The sequence below is a fragment of the Mauremys reevesii genome, linkage group 1, assembly GCF_016161935.1.
Source record: "Mauremys reevesii isolate NIE-2019 linkage group 1, ASM1616193v1, whole genome shotgun sequence".
Lineage (NCBI taxonomy): Eukaryota > Metazoa > Chordata > Testudines > Geoemydidae > Mauremys > Mauremys reevesii.
This window is the reverse complement of record NC_052623.1, coordinates 66,081,675-66,105,827: the sequence shown is the minus strand read 5'-3', so window position 1 is coordinate 66,105,827 and position 24,153 is coordinate 66,081,675. Positions and strand designations below refer to the sequence as shown.

Sequence of the window (24,153 nt, the reverse complement as noted above, 5' to 3'; positions counted from 1 at the left end):
AACTGCCACCTCGGATCAGACCAGAGGTCCAGACTGCACCAGATGTCTCAGAGGAAGATGAAAGTATCCTACAGTAGATATTTATATATAATCTGCCCCTTATATGCACTAGGTCTTCTCCTCACCTTTAATAGTTAAAGATTGGCTAAAACCCTGATGCATGAGGCTTATATCTCTTCTAGTCTTTTTGTTAGCATTAATTACTATAGCTGGATATTCTGATTATACATATAAACAATAAATCTGTTTTTGAATCTTGCTAAATTCTCAGCCTTAACAACATCCTGGGGCAATGAGTTCCAAGTCTAATTACACACTGTGTGGGGAAAAAAATCACATTATTAGTTTTTAATTTGCCACCTTTTACATTAATTAATAATTAAGCCTCACTATATCCCTCAGTGGTAGGTATTAATATGCCAAGTTACAAGAGGTGAAACTGAGGTAAAGAAGAGGTTAAGACAATGTTTTCAAAAAAGTATCCATCAATATTTATGTCTATGGTTTTCAGCACCCAACGCGGGACACCAAAGACCTGGTTTTCAGAAGTAATGAGCATGTGCAGTTTTCAGAAGTAATGAGCATTTGACTTCATTTTGGTGAATAAAGTAGTGTGGACTGTTGTCATTTAAAAATAAGCTTTGTTCTATATTTTTCATCTAGTTGTCTTTTTTCCCCCCTTCCAATAGAGGTGGTTACCAATGGCTGTTACCATTACTAAAGGAATAATGCGCTTTCCAAGTTGAATAGTGAAAACCACAATAGGAATCGGTTCCAATTGATCTTTCGCCATCTTTCTATAGGCAATAACATTGGAAAGCTTTTTCAAAAGGAGATGAGGATACAGGAGAGAGAATACAACTGAAAATATCAATGAAATGTAAGCATAAATGCCATTAATAAATCACAGCTGTAGGGTATAACTCCCCACAAAAGAGAGGCCTAATCAATAATGTACATACAAAAATTATGAATTTGCTAAATTTGCTTTTAAACAGTATAGAACTGCTCCCTAATTTCACACACACCACTAGCTAATGATTCCTTGTGTTATGTAAAGTATACTATTTGGACGTGTTGACTTCTCTAATTAGTCTATAAATACTTGACTTTTACCCACTGCTTTGGTAAGTGTGATAATTGCTGGAGAAAGGCCAAAGCATTTATGGTCAATCAGATGATGAGCGAAGGAATATGGCCCTTTCAGCTGAGTAAAATGCAAAGCATTATGTGGCAAGGCAGAAGCTATTAGCAGGATCAATATTTCTCCTCGTACCTTAATAAATCATTATATCAAAGAACAGTTGCAGGATTAAGAAAATCTCATTCTACCAAAAAGGATGCTTCCAAATCAGCAAATAAAATTGTAATTTAAATGCTAAAGACCTAATTGGTGTACAAAGGAAACTACAAGCTCAGAATACAACCCTCTGATGCCAGACGTGTAAGCAGTTTGAATCATTAGTGAAGGAAGAAAAGCAGAAAGACAAAGAAAGAACAGCTCTGTTCAGAGCTGCACATGCATAATTTGCAAATCGGTAAATATGTATGAACCTGCACCACTGTAGCTAACCGATGACATTGTGTTTAGTATAGATATCATAGGTGGCAGAAGCTAAGGGAGTGCTGTGAGGGCATGGCGGTCTCTGGTATTCTAACTATTATACTGAAAATAATCCATTTCCAACTAATCACAACATTTTCTTTCTTCATCCACCTATATTATCTTTAAATATCTGACATGTTTTTCTGGTAAAGGAGGGAAGGGAGGAAACATTCTGAAAGCTATTTTAGGGACTGCAAAATTTTCAAACACTTGCCAAATTCGAAATAAACAAAACATCACATGTTCACAGTTTGGATATCACAATGACTTTTAGCTCTCTTGTTCCAATGTGCCAAATCCTGCACTCCTTCTGAGGCAAACGCCTGTTAACATTGGTGAGAGTTTTGATTGAGTATAGACTGCAGGATTTTGATCTATATATTTAGTACAGTAGATGACTCCCTGACAACAGATAGGTAATAGGTGTTGGAGTTAGATATGCCACAACAGATTAAACAACATGGAGTCACAAGTTTATGTATTGCTATTAACCACAATAGAGTAACTGCAACAGTGGTTTGGGGTTGTATTACATATGTCATTTATCTATTACTGTGTCATATAATTAATCCTTTAGTTATTGGATTAATATCTCAGCCTACTGAGGAAGGGTGAAATAAAACAGGTGCCTGTGTGCCTATTGAACATAAAGGGCCTACAGACAAAATACTACACAGTGTGCAGCAAATATTCTAATCTATAGCTTTCTTTAGTCAGGCTGAGTTTAGATCTTTATTGAAGAGCTGCTGTAAAAGAGTGAATACTACTTAGCTCTTTAAGTTGTTGCTTTTCATTTCTATCACAGCATTGGAAACTTTTTCCTTTTGACTTAAAGTTAAGAATTTTGTTATGGAAATCAAAGTGGGTACTTTCTGATTCTTCACTTTGTATTTCATATGGTTGAATTCCATAGAGCTGACACCTCATAAGGTCAACAGCCATATGGCTGGAAAGCTGACACCTCTGCCTCAAAGGAAGAGGAGAGTCAGCATCATGTTGCTAAGTGACAGCTACTCTCTGCACTCTGAACCTGCAGATATGTAACTCTCCCTCCCAGCCCCCCATCAATTTTCTGGCAACGTAGGCTTTCAGCCATATGGTTGTCAACCTAATGGGGTGTTGACCATATGGGATTCAGCCATACATCTGGAGCCCTGAGATAAATGCACAGATAAAAATGAACAGTTAATCTATGTTGCATACTTTAAATTCTGTCTATGGATGTATTTTCTTCCAAAAGGATAACAGATCAGCCTGTCCACAAAGCATGTCTAGAATCAGTTTGTTGGCCAATTCTCACACGGCAGAAAATAGATCAATCCTGCTTTATAGCGCATAAGAGGCCCTCTTTGGTAATATAAAACCATTTGTTTATATATTTAATTGTTTGCATGGCTCTGAAGACTCCTCCTTTTCTACGAAGAGGTGTCGCTGTCCTGTCTGTCACATCAGGCTCATTAACACACATCAACATCGCATCACTATAGCCTCCAATAATATTTTAAAAAGCAGTCTAAGGGTACGTCTATTCTGAAAAGAAAAAATGACAGCACTGAGTCTGAGAGGTTGGGTCAACTAACTCAGGCTTGCAGGGCTTGGGCTGCGCAGCTAAAAACTGCAGTGTTGATATTTGGGCTCCAAGACCCTTCACCCTTGCCCGGTTTTAGAGCCTGGACTCCAGCCCATGTCTGGACGTCTACACTGCTATTTTCAGCTCTGCAGCCTGGGCCTTGCAAACGCAAGTCAATTGACACGGGCTTTGAGATTCAGTATCGCAGGTCTTTTACTGCAGTGTAGACATACCCTATGATACCATGGTTGCCTGGATCCCACAGTACCTTTTTTCCTGGCATTTGTCTGCCTTGTAGATTGTAAACTCTTTGGGGCAAAAACTGTCTAAGCACTAAGCACACTATCAGCACTTGACAAATAATAAGATGGGAGTGGCCCACTATGAGCATAATCCAAAGACCATGGATCATGCCCCATCTGATCAACAGGAGTAGGACCCACCACAAAGGTTCTGCCTAGTATCATGAACCTCATTTTTTCTAGTCAGTGAGGTCAGTGGTGCCAGCCACTCTTTAGAGAGATGCACCTACTAACTCTTCACACAAATAATTGGAATGGTATTAAATGGGGTCAGTAAAGATTAAGGCTTTTCTTATTCCACTCAGTCTGCATGATTAACAGCCTCTATGTTTGTCATTAATGTTGGTTGCCATAGTAGCCCTTTTAAACTTGTCTCTAACAACAAAGGAAGAATTATCTTCTAACTCTAAATCAATCAGAAACCAAATGATTTTATTATTGCTGGTAAAGCATAATGAATCGTTACAACAAGGCTTTCTGAGAGGGATAAGACGTCAATTTAAATACTCAGGTGATTTTTAAAAAGCAGACAAGGAAATTAAATCATACTGACGCTGTCTTTTTAAGTGAAAATTTTGTCTTAAGACAAATTTGAAAGACAACATACTACAAAACCTAAGAGCAACAGAAATATTTCTATGATTTTTTAAAAATGTTTTGGCCTGGATTTAAACATTTCCATGCAGTACTTGCAACCCGAACATTATAGCATTGAGCTAGTGCATGATAGCAAAGAAGGGGAGAGAGGCAGTAGAATTGCCTATAAACAAGAGAGAAACTGACCAGTGAAGCAGAGGAAGTTTCATCTACTTCATGGACAAGGCTGTTCAGACTGTAATGGGATTGGTGGCCTGGACCGTGGGACAAATGCCAGGGACCAAATGCAGCGTCTTCTCTAAATTTAAGCCATTGTCACACACTGAGGTTTTAGATGTGCTTAGGGACCTTCAGGCTGCAACCTGCAAATTGGATCAATGTGTTTCTTGCCTGATAAATTCTAGGAGGGAGATATCAGGTCTGTTATTGGAAAACACTTTCATTTCTTTCTTTCTGGAGGGCAGGGTGACAGCATCTCAAAGAAGTAATTGTTCAGCTTTTTCAAACAGTAATGTCTTGAAACTGAGAATTATTCCAATTATTGTTTTCCCTAAAATCTGCCTCATTTTGAGGAGAGGTGAAAGGTGAATCATTGAAAAGGTGGTAACCAAGCAACATCTGACATACTCAGATTTCCTTGACACTTATCAAACTGGCTTTAGTCCTAGGTCCAGTACTTGGACTGGGCTGGTCTCACTGGTCAACATCCTCTTTCTGGCAACAAAAGATTGAATAGAATTTTCAAAACTTTCAATAAGAATTGTGCTTCTAAGTCAGATTCCTGCTTTTGAATGTACTAGTCTGACTGTCCATGTAGACACTCTTCTGTCTTTGACACCACTAACTTCAAGGTACTGTTGACATGGCTGCAGATTGTAGGAGATAGAGACATTGCGGTACTCATTTGGTTTTTCTCTTTTTTTCCTCTGAGAAGACCCAAAGAGTAATATTTGGCAATTGATCATACTGTCTGATGTATATCCTATTACCTGTGAGGCATCAAAGGTTTTCAATGTCACCCTCCTGTTCTATGTAAATATGAGCATCTTAGGGAAATACTGAAGCAGTGCAGACTGTGCTTCTTTCTGCATACAGAAGACATCCAGCTCGAGGTCTCTATTTCACTGAACCCAGATAATTCATTTGATTGACTTTCCTCATGTCTGGTGGAGAGGAAAACTTGATAGCAACTGGTCTGCAGAACCTCACCCAGGATAAGAGACAGATAATGCTGACAGGCCATGGAAAACAACTAGAACAAACAGAGTTTATGTCTGAAACCCTTTCTTGCAAGGCTGCTGTAATTTTCCCCAACTCCCCCCTCCCCGCAAAAACCCCACAAGTGAGTGTGGAGAAGAACACTCCCTCTCCAAAATAAAAGCCAAACTCATGAAAGGTTTCACTAAATGAAAGAGATAAAACAGTGCAATGCACTTCGTAAGCATATTTATCCCTCAAATATAAAAGGAACACATTTTTCTTCCCAAAATGAAAAGGCTGCAATTCTGTAAGTAAAAACACAAGAATACCAATACTCAAGTTTATGAATAAGCAGTCATGTTTCATCTTCTCCCCTCTACTGGATTCAACTTAGGACCTTTGTATTTGGAATCAGTCTCATTAGCTAAGAAATTGAAAGGTTCCATGGCCTCTCAGAATAAGTGTGCCTTTGGTTCCAAATTCAAGTTCTTTATTAATTACATCAAGCCAGATTTCCACGGAGACTGTGACAATAGTGTCATCAGCCTGTTATCTGTCAGGTTCCTCTTTAATGGCTCTCATAAGTTTAATGCACTTTTGTGCAGTCCTGCTCTGTACATTGTGTGTCATGTTTCAGTCAAATGTCTCTCCTACTTAGTGCAAAATGTCACCGTCCTTACGCTAGATGGATGTAAATATAAAGGCACAATCTTTCTGAGAATTACATTGTGTAATTAGGAAACTGGGGTCACCAATCCCCTTTTTTCACATGACAACCAGGCAGAGGGTAGCTGTGGAAGAACTTTTCAAGCTCCATAATATACTTTCAGGGTGCTATGCATTTTGATTTTCTCAGTGAATTTTTAATAGTGTGCTGAATACCCAGACAGGTGAATTTTAGGGTGACTGCACGATACATTCTCTCATCTTTTGTATTTTATTTTTGTGTCTGAGCCAAACTGTCTTGTCCCACTTCTCATAGTGTTCTTATAAGACATCTTGGACACTATATTCTGTGGTCAGATGTAGAATCAATAACATTAAGTAGGAATTCATTATTCCCTGAATGCTTGGATTGTTTTTCCCATACAACCAACCATCTTGCATTAAATACTGATATGGATTCTTTTTAGCTCTACATTCTTTATCCCTTCTGCGTCTCCACTTGTAGCTGCTAATAACTGATCCCAGGAATCTATATCTGCCTGGAGCAGTACATCCCAGGAGATGTGCTTCAATCATTTCTTTAAAATGTTCATTTTGTACAACACTGAAGGAGATGTTGATAACCTAGAAGTAGTTTGCAACTTTCGTATCAAAGTCTTTGTCTTATGGCTCTTTTATGATATAATCATAGATGGAACTTTGAAGATTTTTTGAGTGTTGGGGATGAACAGAGATTGCTCCTGAATGAAGCTGATGCCAAAGGTTGCTGGAACTATCATCACAGCTTAGTTTTGCTAATGCAATGGAATTGCAAATGTATCCACTGTAAGATCATCAAACTCAATGTTCTCTTCTTCCACTTCAGTAAAGTGACTTTCAATGGCACATTTAATGTTAAATCTACCAATTTTTTGCACTTTTTTAGATAAATAGCAAAAGAGAAAGGATTTGCACTTTCCAATGTTGGGATGGGTTTTTTGTAGGAAAGGGGAAAATATTTTTCATAGCACTGCTGTCTTTGAGGGAGCTAGACCATCTTTCATTTCTCACATTTGTAACTCAAGGGTCTTATTGGAGCCACGGCTCCTTTTGGATATTTCAGAGAGTAGCAGTGACCATGACTGCTTTTTTCTCATCTTGTTGGCTGCAAGGTTGCTACCTTTCCTTTTGGATATTGAACTCACCCTAGTAATGCATGTTTTTCTCACCTTCATTTTGGATTATTGCAGCATGCTCTACCTAGAGCTATCTCTGAAAACTTCTGGTTTGGTGCAGAAACTGAATTCATTCAGCTGGTTGATGATTTCCCCCGACGATGGATGAAGACCAAATGTGAATGCCGGTATTATTAGATCATCAGTTGTCTTCGATACCATTGATTATGAGGCATTGTTGACTCACCAGAGGACCCTGGAGAGCGTGGACATGGCTGCTTATCAGTGGCTCCATTCTTTTCTCTCAAAGAGAACTGGTGGGTAGCTGAGGATAGTTGCTTCACTTCCCAAAAAGCTTTCAAGTGAGCAGGGTGCTGTGCAGTGCCATTCTGTCACTCTTTCTGTTCAAAGCATATTCAGGGGAGCATTATGAGGCATTAGGTGTGGTGTTTTCAATATGCTGATGGCAGCCACCTCTATGTCTCTATTTAGACACAATCAGATGATGTGGTTCAGGGTCCCAGTTGGAAACTAGCTCAGACTGGAGCCTAGATGAGAATGAGCTGGAAGAAGCTCCATCCTCAGGAAACTGAGATGATGATGATGGTGGCTTGGAAGAATCAGTAAGAAATGGCAAAGGCAATATCAGTTCCTTTGGTTGAGGGAGTTGTGATGTTGCACCCCATAATGCTTTATGGAATATGCTTATGAATGTAAATATGACATAACTGGAATATGTTTTATGCTACTGTAGCAGGGCGGTTACCCCGCTCTGGCCTGAAAGGGGTTAAAACAGCCCTGGGAAAGGGCTGCCCCTGGGAGCCAATAGGTTAGGCTGATTGGGGAAGCAGCCACAGCTGGGGCCACACCCCATTCAGGCCACAGCTGGCCCTATAAAAGGGCCATGAGGCAGCAACTCAGGCAGTCTCTCTCTAGCAATGGAGAGAGAAGGACTTGGGTGCCTGGGAGCTGAGCAGGGTGCCTGAGGTAAAGCAGGGCTGGGGAAAGGCAAAGGAGCAGCGGAGCTCCAGCCTGGCAATTCCCCAGGCTGCAGGCCTGGCTAAAGGCCCAAAGCAGGTACTGGGTTGCAGAGGTGCAGCCCAGGGTTAGGAAAGGCAGCAGGTCCAAACTCCCCTTACCGATGATGAGTGGTTTATAGACTGCAGCCTGCCCCAGTGAGCGGGGGCTAGACGATGGCTGGCAGTAGCCACTGATGCAAAGTGGGGATAGAGGTTTGAAGGTTCCCCTGGGTGGGGAGACCCAGAGAGTGGGGGTATTGCCAGGGGGCACCACCCAAGGTAAAGGGGCACCGAGGTCTGGGAGGGACACGGGGGCCTGAGACATGCGGGATACCGGCCAGCAGAGGGCGCTCCAAGGCTGGAAAACCTAATTCCCTGGACAACCAGCAGGAGGTACGGCACTGGTGAGTCGACGCCGTGCTACAAGGTGGTGGAGAATGTGGGCATGTGCGGTCCACCCTGATACCAGGGGACTCTAAGGGGCAAGGCAAGGACTGGGACTATTGCCAAGCAGGGAAGCAAAGGGGTGATGGATCCCAAATACAGGGAGGTGTTCTTTGCAGAAGACTCTTGTGTTGTCCCTGGCTGGGTTCCGGTGCCAGTGCCCCAACAGAGGAGGACTGGCAGGACACAGGAGCAGCGTAAGACCGAGCTCCGGGTTGTCTGGGAGAACCAGGAGAGACAGTGGGAGGTACAGTGGGCCTTGCACGAACTATTGGGGCAGATGACAAGGGAACAGTGGGTCCTGGTAAAACTCCTCTTACAGGAGTTTCGGAGGAAACAGAGAGAAGGACGTGAGAAGCTCAGCGCCAGGAGGCCAGTGGCAGGGGACAGAGGAGCGACAGAGGCAAGCTATAATTGGCAGGGCACCAGATGCTTTGTTGAGGCATCCTTTTTATTAACAAAATGAAAATAAATAAAATAATTGTGAAACTTTAGCTGGTGTGGAATGCATCTGACTGCTTATTTAGTAGCATTGCTCACAGAGAACACATTATACCTGGGCTACTAAAACTGCACTGGCTTCTATATTCTGGCAGGGGTAATTCTCTATCTTGGTTCTTATATAGGCTCATCAATGTGGCATGTGAGCACTGATGGCTTTTGTCCAACCTACTTTAGAGACAGCCTTTCTTCTGTGATACCATGATAGTTGAGATTGGCTAAGATGTTTGAACTAACAGCCACCTTTGAAATGGGAGGAGACTGATCACCAGGTGTGATCAATGAGGAATCCGATTCTAGAACAATTCGCATCATAGGCCTGACCTATAGTTAAAAATTAGATTGGCCTAGCTATGTCACTCATGGCTATGAACAATGTCATACCCTGAGCACTGCAGATAGGTCCGCATAACCCCTGATATAGACATGAGTAGGTTGATGGAAGAATTTGCAAATTCTTCCTGTTTCCCTCCACTCCTCTCTGTTTAATGCATTACTTTCCCCTGCTTCATATTTGCAAAGTTACTAACATCCTTCATGAGTAGCCATTCCATCATTCCTGCAGCCTCTAGCAGGAGAACTGAGCTGTGAGCAGACGTCCCGAAAAGCCCTGCAGCTACCAGTGAAGGAAGAGAGGCTGGTGACCCTGAAGATCTCCGTTTAAAGTTGTGATGTACACAAACCCTGTTTTTTAACCGTATATATTTCCAAATGTATGAGAGCAGAAGGGCATACTAGATATATGCATGGCTCTGAAAGAAAGATCGAAGGTAGTGGGTTGCCATGCTTACACTACTGTAGGAAAACTGCCCTCCCCGGCCTTTGTGAAATTGGTATTTTCATGCTTGCATCTCATTATATTAGAGAAGGCCTGCTGCTCCTAAATCCGTTCTGAGTTCACCAACAACCGAGTGGCATTCACTAGACTCAATGTTCTATTTTGAAGTAGGATTATAGTCAATCTGAGCATATTCAGAATGAAAAACCAAGAGAAAGCAATGAGATAAAGGCAGAAAGCTATAGAACAAGAGGAAGTGAGGGAGAGGGAAACACAACTCAGAGATGGGGGGAAAAGTGCATTAAAAAGATTTTCCTATTCCAGCACAGTAATGAGTTTCCTTTCTTTAGTCTGTATTGTTTTCAATGTTTATACTTTTTCTCCCCTAAAATCGAAACATATTTTGCCATAGGAATATCATGGGTAGAGTTTAGAATGTCCACAGAAGGACTGTTGGGTAGATGTGTCCTCTGCAGATAAACACCGAGAGGGGAATTAGGAAATTCCAACAGCAAATAAGTAGCAAACTGAAAAAAAAAATCTGGAAGAGAAAGTGAAAAGAGGCTTAGAGAAAGAATGTGAGAGGCATCACAAGCAAGAAATAAAAATACTGAATGCAAAAAAAAAACCTGTGCAGAAAGAGGGAAAATAGTAGTAGGAAAAAAATAACAAAAGTGTGCAATTAAACATAAAAGACAGGAACTGCCATGCCGGATCAGATCAATGATACATGCAGTGGAGCATCCTCTCTCCCACCACAGGCAGTACCAGAAGGTGGTGTATAACCCCCATAATGGACAATTATACAACAACATGGATATTACAGAAGTTTCTTCCTGAAACTAGTCAGTGGGTGATTGAATTATGTCCTAAAGTATGTAAGTTGATATGCCTTATAAATGTTTAGTGTAAACAATGTAATTGTGGCTGATACTCTAATTATTCACATAAATGTCTAACCCTTTTCAAGATCCTACTAAACATTTTGCCTCAATAACTGTGTACAAATGTATTTCTTTTTTAGTTTAAACATCTTGCCTTTTAATGTCATTCGTTGTCCCTTGTTCTTGAATTATAAGAAAGGTGTATATAGGAGTACTCAAACTACTTTCTCTATGCCACTTATGATTTTAATATATGTATATCATCTCAATTCTTCTTTGTCCGCTCTCTAATCTAAATAGTCCTAATTTATATATAAATCAGAAACCATTATTTTTCAAGAATCAGACTTGTGAACAATGAACCTAAGAGCTCTTCCCTCCTTAAAATGTATCTTTAAACAAAGGACTAATCTTGCCACATCTGCACAATAGTCATCTCCTCAATTTGTGTCAAATGTTTCAGACACACAGGTAAAAGGATAAACAATCCCAACCACTTTGTTAAACAGACTCAGCCATAATTCTTAGAAGACTTTAGTGAACCATGACCCAAAGTCACTCCTAGGCAAGTCTGGAATGCCAGATTTTATAAAAATCACAGTTAATAGTAAAGGATTTACATTCCAAATGCCAACACTAACAGTAAGTTTTCTCCCTTTATCTTGAATCCTTTTCAGTGTCTGCACTTTTTTTTCTCTCCTCAAAAACAAAAACGCAAGTTTTGCCCCAGGGAATATCATGGTCACAGCTTGCAAGAAAGAAGCAAAGAATTTGTAAAGCCTGAGAGTGACATGAATCTTTGATGGTTATGCAATTTTCTCTAACTCTGAGTAGTCCAAATTCAGAATATGTAGCTTTCCATTACACAATGACATAAAATTCATTGTATCTATTCAGTTTCAAATGGGCCAGATCTGGGATTTTTGTTCATTCCATTATAGATATAAAAGCTGTGTGAAGTTCAGATCTGGATCCAAACTGCCTTAGAGGTGGTTCAGACCTGGAGCCCTCTTAAAAAGACACTCAACTTCAAATGTAGTCAATTTTAAAAAATGAATTAAAAGTAGTTTCAGGTATTACACCTGTCCAAATCCCCCTGCTAACATTTGCGTTTACAAGCAAATTTCCCTCTGTAACTACATAATTATATACATAGGAAACCGTGAAATTGACTATACAAAGAGTGCTGTCTCAAGCACAAAGTCAGATGTTTACCTAAATACCTTTAAACATCCATCCCAAAATAAACACACTCAATAAATAGGGCATATTTTGGATGTAGATATTCATTTAGAAATGGTTATTAGGTTCAATACAACTTCCATTGAAGTCTATGGTGCTCAGGTACTGTAGTGATGGCAGTCGTAAGCAGCTTGATAGGTAGGTTGATTTCTATTAACTTCTCCCACCAAATATCTATAGAAAACGTAGCACTGTAAGAATGCCTACCTATGTTTAAAAATATACTGAGATGCAGTACAGTGTTTTCTATTCTTTAAATCATTTTGGTCTTAGGTTACCATATTTATTAGACTTCAATTATATCTGACAAGAATATTTGATCCCTTCACCATCCCTTACCACACTATAACCTCAGGACTCAAACCATTATTATTCTCATAATTCACATGCAACAAGCTGGTCTTTTTATGGTTTCTTAAAATATCCAAAACCTTTTAAAAAATATATTGAAACATTCCATGAGCCAGAGCTCATCTTATGGCCCAAAAGCTTAAACAGTTCAACTGACTCTCTGCCAACCCCTGTTCTTCTATTCCTGGCACCATCTGCAGTGTTAGTTGCAAAACTACTCACAAGTTAACCACAGGAATGGCAGAAGCAAGCAATAAACTACAATGACTTTTAAGATAATGTTGTTTTGCCACATACTACAAGACACTATTGTCTGGTCAAGTTACTTAGACACCAAATTCTTTTTTCAAGTACAGTAGTGTAAATCTGGAGTAACTCCATTGAAATGGGAAATGAATGGAGTCACTTCAGATTTACAACAGTGTAACAGAATGGAATTATGACCTAACAATTTTGCAAGAAATAAAAATAATTCCATCTCTCCCTCAAAACCTAGCCCCTCCTGAATAAAATTATAACTTTTTACTTATTTCATATATATCAATGCTCTAAAAGTAATAAACAGATTATATACTAATCAATGCAGTAAAGTATATGCTGAAATAATCAGGGATTCGATATAAATTACAGACCTTTACAAAAGCAGATTGCTTATCAGCAGCCCCATTAGCGTACTTCTGAAGGAAGATAAAAAATTCTCATGGCCAGTCCTATAAGATCAAGAAACAAAAGTTAAAAACAATGGAGGGGGAAAAAATCATTGTTTCTCCAGGAACTAAATGCTAAAAAGCTGACTGTAGCATTGGTGTAGAGGTTGTTAAACGTCTTAAACTATGGAAGCACCAAGATCAGAGGGGTTTCCAAAATATTGGAAAGTCCAAGTTCAGAGGGGTTTATTTACTATAATTCAGAAAAAGGAGAATACAAAATAACATGAAATTGTTTTTAAAAACACTACTGAAAACAGTTTTGATAAAACTGCAATGGATACATACAACTGGATTGTAAAAATAAGAATGCTGCACCAATTGATATTCTCTTTGAAATGTCTATTATACAGACCTTAAAGTGCATTTTCAAACATATAGCATATCAAAGCAGCAGACCTTTATTTCTAGCCATGGCACTTCCAGGCTTTTAGTTCGATGAAACCAGAAATAGTCTAGTGGAGCTGTGCTACGTGATAAAGGATGTAGTGATGGGTCCTGCCCTACATCAGTAAACAATTTTTTTTTCTTTTAACTGACAGAAAGAATTTCAGTGGTAAACAAATGCCTAAGTCTTTTATGAATTCTTCAACACAATCATGGAAACCCTGCCTTCTCATATCTCCAGTGTATGCTATTCAGAGTCAAAATACAAATTCTATTCCCCAAGATGCATCAGTTGCTATGTTTTCCATTATGGCAACTATGATACACAAGGGTAAATCTAATACACTATAGCTTTCAGCTACAATCCCCCTGGAATCCACACCCACTGTTGTAAGGATAATTATCTGGGTATCCCCGAGGCCAACTCTTACAATTTTCATATAAAAATCACCTCTTGCATAAGACATGAAATTTAAAATCATCTCCACAGATATCACTGAGTCACTCCATTACCTCTGGGAAAGATATAAATTATGCATTCTTTGATTCTCTTTAAAATTTTAGATGCACAGGGGACAAAGAAGCATCTCAATGGTACTAAAAATATAAGGCATTCAAGAAAGAAACAATAACTTGCTTGGTATTAACTGCTACAGTGCTCCAAGGCTCCCTGCCTGGTCAAGAAAAGCACATAAAGCACTGAAACATAACAGCAGGCTTGCATGCTAATGGCTGCTAGTGACAAGGACTCATTGAATGTCACTGCTTCACATACTGCGTGCTGTTCATTTTTCTTATCTGTGTGACCTCTCCTTTGAAATGACTGATGAAACTCATGAGAATTAGCATCTCTGCTTCTGGGCATTTGCCACCAAGAAGGCATTCAGTAACGTCTATACTAAAACAGAAAAAACAGAAAACAAAACAAGAAACAGCCTACATGAGCATTGTGAAGGTTCCTTTATCTATATTATAAAAGGACTGCTTTGTGAAGCTTCATCACTGAGTTAGCTTTTACCTTGATGCCCTTTGCAAGTATTAGTTTGTCACAATACATGCATTCATATTTCAGATTTGGCTAACATTTTCATAATTGATGTGAATAAAAAAGGAATAGCTGTTGCTGCAAGAAAAAAGAAATGTCTCTGTTCTAATGCCCTGCTGCTTTAATGACCTATTTCACACTAGCATCTGTTCTGTTCTGATGAACCACTCCAGACGAAAGCTGGCAAAATAGCACTGCAAGTATGTTATCCAGACATCCACTGAGTGCTGCAGATGCTTCATTCCATGGTTCACATTTAATATGTGCCTGATTAATTTTATTTTATTATTTCAACTACTTGGCTCATAGAATTTCCTATACGTTCTGAAAATGTAGGATTTGCTTCACAGACAGAAGGATGGCATCCTAAGAAACTGCCTTGGCACTAGCAGATTCATTAATATGTCCAGCATAACAAGCGCCAAGTCATGTGTGTTTGAATTGCCGAAAGTTGCCAGTTAATTACGAATTCCAGAGGAATGTAAACTTCAATAACACATTGTATTTATAATATTTGCCTGTGGAATAAATACAACATTCATTTCAATTTTGAAATTACAGATATTTGCAAATACTCGGATGCTGAAGAATGGATCACTATGACCAAAAATGTTATGCCCGCTCCCTGCCTCAAGCCCTTGACCTAATGAGGTTAGTGACAGGGATATGAATGACTTGAACAGAAAATGAAATACAAAAGTAGTTTTATCTTGAAGTGCAATATTTCTTCTGTCACTTAACCAATTTTTTTCATCTCAAAATTACAGGGTACACTACAAATCTTCAAGGCTACCAGCAGCTACGACAGCCTAAGTGCTATTTAAAAACATAATAATTTATGAGTTGGGTTGGTGGAAAAAGCAGAGGTCACATGGGAGAGTCCTCAGGGAGGTGACGATGAGAAAGGTTACAAAGATGTCTGAATGAGACAAAACAGGTGTAAATCCACTGACTACAACAGTGTTTCTCCAGAGTTATGTTACCGTAATTGAAAGTAGAATATGACCTAATCAATCGCTGGCAAGAAATCAAGCATGTTATGAAACACAATTTTCTATCTAAATCCAAGAGGAAGTTCTGTCATATGCTTCAAATACATTTTTCTCCCAACTTGACCACCAATATACAGTGTATCAAACTGCGTGAAACCTGGAGGCAAGAGCATAGTTTGCAGGAGGGAAGTGTGTGGAGGAAGTGAATCTGTATGTACATAGCTTGAATGGTAGCTGAAGTTGCAGCATCTCTTAAAATGGTTCTTTTAATAAATATCTAACTTAATTTTAGAAACATGGTTTCCTCGTGTTATTACCCAACATTTGGTGCATGAAACCTATAGTATGTTGATTTGTACTAGGAAAAAAAGTAGGAAATTAGTAAGAGTTAACAGGAATCCTCAGGGAGGACATCCTTTTAAATAAACGGCACATATGCATATCTTCTAGTTTTTCTGTCTACTCATTTCCAGTTTGCCAGCCATTTTTACACTGTTGTTATGGGAAGACTTTTGCTTACAAGTACTTAGCTGTAAGAGGCTACGACCTGGGCTCAATCTGACTTCTTGTTGAACAGGATTCTGAAGCCAAGCAAACGCCATAGAGAAAGGCTTGTACTTGGCCCTGCAAACTTAACCCATTGATGGTACCTGTTGTTCTTGTTCATGAAGAGAGAGAGAAGTAATCCTTTAGAGAGCTAGGCATATATCATTTAGGGCTCAGATGAATGAAAACAGGACAGGGAATTGTATTCATTATTGGACTGGGAGATAATGCATCAAGCAAAGCTCTAGAGGGAAATGTTCCCATTAACCTGTGGTACTTAGGCCTGGTCTACACTAGAAAATTAGGTTGGTTTAACTTCATTGGTCAGGGTGTGAAAAATCCAGATGCTTGAGTGACACAGTTAAGCCAACCTAAGTCCAAGTGTAGACAGAGCTAGGTTGACGGAAGAATTCTTTCATCAATGGTCACGTAGCTACTGCTTCTCAGCTGAGACAGATGTAAGAATCCCTCCCATCCCTGTAGGTAGCGTCTACGCTGAAGTACTATAGTGGTGCAGCTGTGCCGTTGTAGTGTTTTAAGTATAGAAAGCCCTTAGTAGATAAACTGCTCTGCATTAGATCAATTGAAGCTTCTTCATAGGCTCCACTTTCATTACCATGTATAGTGTATAGTATTCCTTCCAGGCTCAAGTAGTGCATGTGCAGATCACACTGACAGGGTCCATACCCAACAGGCATGTAGCCTCCTGTCCAGCCTGAGATGGAAAAAGGTGTTTCTGGTTCTTTGGAAATGCAGAAGCAGCAAAAACATCAGAAGAATTCTGAGATCTCACACCATCATAAAATAAGAGGGCATATACCTTCACTGGAAGGAGGGGTCATTATTGAAACCAAGTTACTATGCTGGCTGAGTCTGTGTGTGTGATACATCCACAGACAAGCCCTAAAAGGAAGGTGCTTCCTGTCCAAGGGAATTGAAAATATTTTTTGGAGTCAGCGGCAGCAGGAGGGGAGCTGACGCTGTCCATCCTTCCAGTAATAAATACATATCTGTTGTTACTGAGCTCATGCCGATGTCATCACTCCAGGGACTCTGCCTGCTTTCACTAACCCTCCATGGAGAAGACTACAAGATCACACAACATTATTCTTCAAGACACTTCCTTTTCACCTTCACCAACTTGCTTCAGTTTAACAAGCTACTTTTTATCCAGGAGTCAGTCTTATGGAGACTTTATGAAACCTCAGTATTATTAGGATCCTAAAACCTTCACTGTTTGATTTCAGATTCATTCCTGCCATGCCACCTCAGCCTTTGGGAACCTTCTGGAAGTTCTAATCACTAGTTTCACAGAGGAAATGTCAGGTAAAAAAAAAATCAAAAAGATTGTAGAGCTATATTTTCAAAGGAGCCTTCAAGGGTACATCTACCCAGCAATTAAACACATGTGGCTGGCCCCAGTTAGCTCACAGGGCTTGGGCTGTGCTGTAAAATTTCTGTGTAGAAGGGGTCAGGCAGAAGCCCAAGCTCTTGGACTCTGTGCTGTGAGATCCCAAAGTCCGGGTTCCAGCCCGAGCGCTAACATCTTGAGCCCCACGCACCCAAGTCAGCCGACCCGAGCCAGTCACAGCTGTGCCTCAGGTATTTTATTCCAGTGTAGACATGTAGCTAATGGCTTCCTTTTGTGCAAGTATAATTTTGCCTATACAAATCATATACATGCACAGTTTTTGTGCAACCACATGCACATACAAAACATTTCTGTATTTGACTCATGTTCAATTTGTGCAAGCACTCATTTTTGTGCATGTGCAGTCTATCATTAGTGTGTAGAAAAAATAGGCCTAAAACATTTTGCACACAAGTTACTGCACACACACAAATGAAGGCCATGTTCTGCACATGTAAATTCCACTTGTGTTTGCAAAGTCACATCTATACACTTTTGTAATGTGTCCAACACTGTGGAATCTAGAGGTAGCTCTATATTACACACTAGTGTTGGCCTCAGGTAAGGTATGTGTAGCTACACGTTGCAGTGAAAAGCAAGCTGTGTCCACACGGCAGTGTGTAGCTATACATATCAGTGAAAGGCTCTGGCAGGGGGAAGCAGTGGGGAAAGTCTCCAGCAGCAAGGACCTGATGGAACCTTTCCCTGATGCCTCTCCCCTGCCGGAGCTTTTCCTCTAGTAGGACCATGGGCGCCAACTTATATGGGCTCCTGGGGCTTTAGCCCCAGGAATATTCACAGACAGGGGCTCTGCTCCAGCAATATTTGGAGCTAGGTTTCTCCCCTGCTCTGCGCTGCTGGCAGCCTAGAGCCCTTTAAATCCCAGCCGCGGCAGGGAATCAGAGGGCTCTGGGCTGCCCGCTGCGGCGGGGAGCCCAGAGCCCTTTAAATCTCAGCCGCGGCCGGGAATCAGAGGGCTCTGGGCTGCCTGCCGCGTGAGAGCCCAGAGCCTCTGATTCCCAGCCGCGGCTGGGATCAGAGGCTCTGGGCTCCCCGCCGCAGCGGGCAGCCCAGAGCCCTCTGATTCCCGGCCGCGGCTGGGATTTAAAAGGCTCTGGGCTCCCAGCCGCAGCGGGCAGCCCAGAGCCCTCTGATTCCCGGCCGCGGCTGGGATTTAAAAGGCTCTGGGCTCCCTGCCGCAGCGGGCAGCCCAGAGCCCTCTGATTCCCGGCCGCGGCTGGGATTTAAAAGGCTCTGGGCTCCCCGCGGTTGCAGGCAGCCCAGAGCCCTTTAAATCCCAGCCGCGGCTGAGATTTAAAGGGCTCTGGGCTCCCCGCCGCAGCGGGCAGGGAGGCTCTGGGCTGCCCACTGCGGGATTTAAAGGGCTCTGGGATCCCCGCGGCTGCCAGCAGCCCAGAGCCCTTTGAATCCCAGCCCCTGGCCGCTGATTGCCCCCTCCCCAGACCCCTGCCCCAACTGCCCCCCAGGACCTCCACCCCCTATATAAGCACCACTGGTCCTTGTTCCCCGATTACCCTCTCCCGAAACCCCTGCCCCTAACTGCCCCTTAGGACCTCAGCCCCTATCTAAGCCTCCCTTCTCCTTGTCCCCAACTGCCCCCTCCTGAGACCCCACCCACCTTCCCCCCCAGGACCGCACCCCCTACCTGTCCCCTGATAAACCTCCTGGACTCCCATGCCCATCCAATTGCTGCCTGTCCCCTGACTGCCCCTTCAAACCTCTGCCCCATCCAACCGCCCCTGCTCCTTGTCCCTTGACTGCCCCCCGGAACCCCCTACCTCTTCTCCAACCCCCAAACCGCTTACTGTGCCACTCAGACCAGCGTGTCTGGCTCCGTGCAGCTCCAGACAGTTGCTGCCATGCTTCCCCATGGAGCCCACAGCCCTCTCCCACCCCCAGCACCTGCCTTCCGGATTTGAACACCTCAAAATTCAGGAGTGCTCAAGCTCGGTTTGGGCAGCTTTTACTTCATTTCTCCCAAATCAGTTTCCCCTGCAAGGTACCAACTGAAGGTGTTGGAGAACAGAGAGATCGGGTGGCCTCCTAATGCCTGGAAAAGAGACAAAGGCCGGAGGAGGGAGTGTCAGTGCTTGTGCGGACTTCTGGGAAGTGCACGGTGTGGAAGGGGATGCTGTGATGCTTTGGAACAACTCCATACAAAGCCAGTCAGGACTCTGGGGGAGCCTCCTCTCTCGGAGCAGACTGTCTCCAGGGCAAGAAGCTTACACCTTCCTGGGTCTGACCTTGGAGCATTCAGCATGCCCTTCCACATCATGCACTTTCCACAGTGAGTCTGCCCAGGCTGGTCCTGGGGCAACCAGAGGGCCCTGCACCCCAACTCCGCAGTCAGATGTGACTCTCAGCCAGACAGTAAAACAGAAGGTTTATTAGATGACGGGAACACAGTTTAAACAGAGCTTGTTGGTACAGAAAACAGAACCCCTCTGTCAGGTCCATCTTCGGGGGGTGGGGAGCCCAGAACCAAGTTCTGGGTCTCTCCCCATTTCCCCAGCCAGCTCCAAACTGACACTCCCTCCTCTGGCCTCTGTGTCTCTTCTGGACAAGGAGGCCACCTGATCTCTTTGTCCCCAACACCTTCAGTTGGCATCTTGCAGGGGAAACTGAGGCACCCACACAGTATTCAGAGAAAATATTAAGAACATTCCCACTTCATCACAACAGGTGCAACAAAATATAATACTGTATATTGAAGTAGGCAAGTGCTGCTTCTGACTTTCCACTTTTAATTGACCCTTGTAATCTTGTGGCACTGACGCGTTGTAGCTTCATTTTATATCGGCTTACAGGGCGGGAGTAGGGGGGCACCACCATTTTGGGCCCCACCAAAAATTATACAAACCTGCCGCCTATGAGTAGGACATTACACAGCTAAAAACAGCAGTGTTGAGACTGAGGCAGGGTCTGGGCAAGTAGAGCAGGGCCACCCAGAGGATTCAGGGAGCCTGGGGTCTTTGGCGGCAGGGAGCCCCTGCCGCCGAATTGCCACTGAAGACCCGGCACTTTGGCAGCGGGTCCTGGAAGTGCCGGAAGGACCCCCCGCCGCGGGTCTTCGGGGCACTTTGGCGGTGGGTCCCGGAGAGGAAGGACCCCCCACCACTGAATTGCCAATGACGATCCGGAGCGGAAAAAGTTCCAGGGGCCCAGGCCCCGCAAGAGTTTTCGGGGGCACCCTGAGCGAGTGAAGGACCCTGCTCCAGGGGCCCTGAAAAACTCTCGTGGGGGCCCCTGCGGGTCCTGGGGCAAATTGCCCTTCTTGCCCCCCCCCAAGGCGGCCCTGAAGTAGAGAGCTATGTAGGGTGTTGACAAACCCACACCCTTGAGGCAGTTTATACTAATGCAAGGAGGCTATTTGTGTATGCACTCTACGCATTGCCCAAAAAAGCATGCAGTGTAGATATACCTTAGGAGCCATGAGCTAATAACCCTCAAAAACTGCATGCACAAGTGATTTATATACACAACGGCTGTATTACCACAAATGGAAACCACTGTGAACATTTGACCTAAAGGCTTCTTGTAATCTGTTCTAAGTATATTTAAGAGGTAGTTATCCAGAGTGAGAGGCCTCTTTGTACCTCTGAAAAGCTGTGTTGGCAAGAAAGTAGAACCACAAGGCATTTTCAAAGACAGTGCTAGCCCACAAGGGCAGCATCACATGACTAGTTTGTCATCTCACAAAAACTATCAAACATGGTGACATTTCTCAGAAATGCATAGCTTATATTTTCACACATTATCATCAATTATAAGTTAATCTTTAGACTTATTTAGCTTATAATGATTCTCAATACAGAAAATACTATAAAAATAGAAAATTAGTTTACAGATATACAAATATCTTTCATACAGGAAGCAAATGGCTGAGCTAAGAGGAAGCATAATAAAAAAATCCTTATACAAACCTTTGAAGAGTCCCTTAAAAATAGGCATACAGGAAACACCTGATTGCTTGCATCTCTCTCTCTCTCTCTCACACACACACACACACACACGAACATAAGAATGGCCATACTGGGTCAGACCAAAGGTCCATCTGGACCCGTATCCTGTCTACCGACAGTAGTCAATGCCAAGTGCCCCAGAGGGAGTGAACCTAACAGGTAATGATCAAGTGATCTCTCTCCTGCCATCCATCTCTCTCTCTCTCTCTCTCACACACACACACACACACACACACACACACACACACACACGCAAAGAAATACAAAGATAGTCACAGGTCATTTCAGGAATTGCAATGAAATTAATGCAGTTTCTATGGATGAAAAGATGTATGGCCAACACTAATTGGGAAAAATGCAAAAATGCAAGCAAATCAATGTCACTGTTCAGATGTGTTTGTTAAAACCACTGGTTACTCTCCACTGATGGTATCTTGCCATATGTTCTATACTTCAGGAGATGGCATGAAGAAGTCTACAGTAAATCCTGCCTACATCCACAGTGCAGAGCCCTGTTGGCACTTTGAGTGTAAGCCAAACTCAGGCTTAAGCCTGCACTCCCAGATGGCCCAGTTACTTCAGCTGTAAGGCACCACCACACTTGAGCAAGAGGTTTTTGTGTGTGGACAGAATTTGGGTTGGGGACAGCATTTGAGTCAGAACCTAAGTTAATTTTGCAGTGAACAGTAGGCAGGCGCTTCTCTCAGAAGAAAAAGGTTGGTTTTAAGTTACAGCCTTTAAATCTACTTTCATGACAAACAGTTTCTAAATTTACACTCTCAGTTTTGAGGACAGTCACTCATTGGTACAAATAATAGCATGTGTGTGTAAAAGCCTCATCCAACAAACCCTTACACATGCAAATAGCCCCGTTAACTTCAGTACAACTACTTGCATTGAGTAACAGCTGCTTGCAACAGTCAGGTCTGCAGGACTGAGCCTGGACTATATGATCAGTGGGCATGAGTTTCCACCCATTAATTCAATACCTAGAAATATACATTCTATTATTCACAACTAAAAGTGACTGTGCACAGAAAAAGAAAAACATAGGTAATTGTAGATACAGATTTGTAGGCTCACGTGAGGAACCCATTTAAAAACTTGTCTACGTCTTTTTCTTTTTTTTAATTCTTTTCCCCCACCAAACTGCTGAGGGAAATTCTTCTTGACAAAGGCCCAGGAGGGGCCAAAAATATTGGTTATTTGTTCTCTTTTGCTCTGTGCAAATGGAACAAAATATAGTTAATGCATTATGCATTGAGTAAGCACATTTTTATCTAGCCCTTTTTGGTTTTTTGCATCTTGGGAACTTTATTTTTTTCTGTCTAATAATAAAACTGAAATATTAGTGCAGAATATCATCCAGTGTAGAGTATGTGGGATTTCCATAAAGCTCCTTTGCATTTTCAGTAAATTGGGCTCCCAAGGTCCCTTTTCCATTCCTGTCCATTATCAAACATTCAACTATTCTCAGCAATCTGGTTTGTCTTAATGCTGGAACTAGCCAGTTATTATTAGTCATTTTGTTCCCTATCAAGATTAATTGTTGTTTAACTAATGTGAATAAGGCAGACTTCTCCAGTAATTAGGTGCAGATGCTACACCGTGAGTAGTCAGTGCAAATAGTTTTATATGAGGAGGATTATTGTTAGTATAGTGTCTAAAGTGGGTGGGTGCTTCACATAAACAAAAGAGAGTCTTCATGCCCCAAGGAGTTTACAAGCTAATTTCAGAAGTGATGCAGCAAAAGAGAACAATAAACAGTAGGGGAAAGAAAAGGGGAAGGGAGGACAAGGATTGTAATGATATTACATGGTTAATTAGGTTCACTCTATACACATCTTGATACTACTACTATTTTATTTTTTTATTTTTTTCATGTAGCAGTAGCATGTGTTCCAGAGGGAGCAGAAGAAGGGAAGGAAGTGGATGGCAACAGATTTAATAGGGTAGAGCGTGGGAATGACAATGGGCGGTGAAGAATGTGGATATGCATGATCGAAGGCCAGGTTTAGACCAGTATCAGTAGAGCTAGCATGAGTTAGAGGAAGAAGAGAGGTAAAGGTGAGATGAAGATTTATGAAAGCAGGAGAAAAGGATAAGGACTAAGATTTCCTAGTACTCTAGAACCCCGCTAATCTCTGGGAGGGTATTGTTACATTTGGAAATTAAATAAACCCACCACATTAATGCCAGCATTTCCCACAAGTTGGCATCAGCCCAGGCATGAAGTGATCTTGTAGTGCACATAGGGCAGCTAACATGACCCTCCCCACTCCACTGCTTTCCAATTCTGATCATTCCCAATCCTGTTCCCTGACCTGCAACCCAGCAACAGTCAGGAAGCAAATAGCATCACATTTACTAAAATACTGGTAAAGCAACTTGGAAACAGTGATTGGACAAGGCAGCAGCTAGCATGGGGAACAAGAGGATGATATTCAAACTCAGTCCTCCTTCCTGTGCATGCAGAGTGCTCCCACTGGACTGCAGGTAGCCAATGTGGGTTGGGAGAGATTGTTAGGCTTTTCTTCTGTTCTCTCTTTTGATCATAATATTTGATATATTTGACTAGGACATTGCCTCTTTTCCCAACTATAGACACAGTTCACACTTTATATGAGGTCCAAACACACACCTCTTTTGGGGTTCAGCTCAGTTAAGAAGCAGGTAGGGAACAACAAATGTAACAGTGATAAGTTCAACCCTTCACCATAGGAACTGCGATTCCTAAGGTTCCTCCCTCAGAACTGTCCAGCCCACAA

General features: G+C 42.1%; 1 protein-coding gene and 1 long non-coding RNA gene across 16 annotated transcripts in view; one reads left to right on the top strand and one right to left on the bottom strand.

The window, feature by feature from the left end:
- Positions 1-24,153, bottom strand: part of ENOX1 (ecto-NOX disulfide-thiol exchanger 1) — a 521,099-nt gene that overhangs the window by 330,088 nt on the left and 166,858 nt on the right. For 14 of the 15 annotated variants that reach the window (XM_039485148.1, XM_039485204.1, XM_039485280.1 and 11 more), the window contains one exon: positions 12,947-13,024. The exons of the other annotated variant lie outside the window; for it this stretch is intronic. The gene's annotated coding sequence lies outside the window, so the exon portion shown is untranslated. The remainder of the gene's footprint in view (positions 1-12,946; positions 13,025-24,153) is intronic. 15 annotated transcript variants of the gene reach the window in all.
- LOC120370511 lies at positions 804-17,319 on the top strand. Its single transcript, XR_005583777.1, has 3 exons — positions 804-880; positions 15,015-15,104; positions 17,239-17,319. It is a non-coding gene; the product is annotated as an uncharacterized LOC120370511 (long non-coding RNA).